The sequence below is a fragment of the Sinocyclocheilus anshuiensis genome, unplaced genomic scaffold (assembly GCF_001515605.1).
Source record: "Sinocyclocheilus anshuiensis isolate Anshui unplaced genomic scaffold, SAMN03320099.WGS_v1.1 scaffold2609, whole genome shotgun sequence".
NCBI lineage: Eukaryota > Metazoa > Chordata > Actinopteri > Cypriniformes > Cyprinidae > Sinocyclocheilus > Sinocyclocheilus anshuiensis.
Genome location: NW_015541026.1, coordinates 14,420 through 16,061, shown reverse-complemented (window position 1 = coordinate 16,061; position 1,642 = coordinate 14,420). Strand labels below are relative to the sequence as shown.

Here is a 1,642-nt window from a genome sequence, read left to right as displayed (position 1 = left end):
ATATATATATATATATATATATAGGTGATTTGGGTGAATTATACACAGTAATAATACAATTTTACTTGCTTTAATAGGTTATTGTTAAACTTCAGTGGTGGCCTGAGATGTCTAATATTTTATATTTTTCTTGAATGGTAGATTTTGATTTGACCTTCTGATTTTAATTTCTATACATAATTTTTAGTCCCAAAAAGAAATTGTAAAGATATTTTTATTTTGCTCCTATATTAGCTATTGCTCTAACAACACCAAGGCAAAAGCTATTTGTTTTTTTATGAAAAATGTGCTGTAAACTTACACAAGTTAAATGCAAATATGCAATATGCAGAATGTGTTTAATATAACTTTTTTTTTTTTTGCCTAACTGATTTATGTTGTATAGCTTTAATAAAACATTTTTTTTTTTAATTCATAACAGACTGTGTGCAATTTCCTGGTTTGGTGGGATTTGTCCATGTTTACACCTGTTTTTAAATACCATCTACCAAATGTGACCCTGGACCACAAAACCAGTCATAAGGGTCAATTTTTTTTAATTGAGATTTATACATTTACACATTTCCATTGATGTATGGTTTGTTATGATAGGACAATATTTGGCCGAGATTCAACTATTTGAAAATCGTAAATCTGAGTGTGCAAAAAAATCAAAATACTGAGAAAATCGCCTTTAAAGTTGTCCAAATGAAGTTCTTAGCAATGCATATTACTAATCAAAAATTAAGTTTAAATATATTTACAGTAGGAAATTTACAAAATATCTTCATGGAACATGATCTTTAAATCATAAAATCAATAATTGTGACCCATACAATGTATTTTTGGCTATTACTACAAATATACCCCAGTGACTTAAAGGGGTCATATGATGCTGCTAAAAATAACATTATTTTGTGTATTTGGTGTAATGAAATGTGTTTATGCAGTTTAAAGTAAAAAAAAACATTATTTTCCACATACTGTACATTATTGTTTCTCCTCTATGCCCCGCCTTTTTGAAACGTGTCGATTTTTACAAAGCTCATCGGTCTGAAAAGTGAGGTGTGCTCTGATTGGCCAGCTATCCAGTGCGTTGTGATTGGCCGAATACCTCAAGCGTGTGACGGAAATGTTACGCCCCTCACCATACTGTTGATGCCGTGTCCCGGCTGGAGCGACGAAACAAAAAACATGAAAACCCATTACAAACGAGGCATTTGTTGCATCAAGTGGGGACATAATTACTGATTCATCAAAGAATCATGACCCCTACTGTCTTTTTACGCGTTGCGTTGCATCGCGCCGCGTAAACATAAAACCCTGTGGATCAGTAAACAGTCCTCCATAAAATGTGCTGCACACATCTGGATATTTGGGTTAAACTGTTCTGGAACTGTGTTGTAAATACAACTTAACCACTGATTTGTAGTCGTGTCCTCTTTTGGATGACCAAACAAAGTAGTTACGCTTTCGCAACTAAACACACGGCGGCCTAGCGTGAGCAGAAGTCGCGGGCTAGAGTGAGCTGAGGCCGGGCTAGAGTGAGCAGAGGCAGCGGTCTTGAGAACAGTGCGGCCGGCGGATTCGACAAAGGAGCGGCAACCACATGTGACGACCCCCGGGCTTCGTCCACGGTGAAAGCCGATCCGGCGATCCACAG

At 36.4% G+C, this 1,642-nt stretch overlaps 1 long non-coding RNA gene across 1 annotated transcript in view; it reads left to right on the top strand.

The window, feature by feature from the left end:
- The window catches only part of LOC107690499 (uncharacterized), a 10,620-nt gene that overhangs the window by 1,365 nt on the left and 7,613 nt on the right, over positions 1-1,642 (top strand). The gene's annotated exons all lie outside the window — the stretch shown is intronic.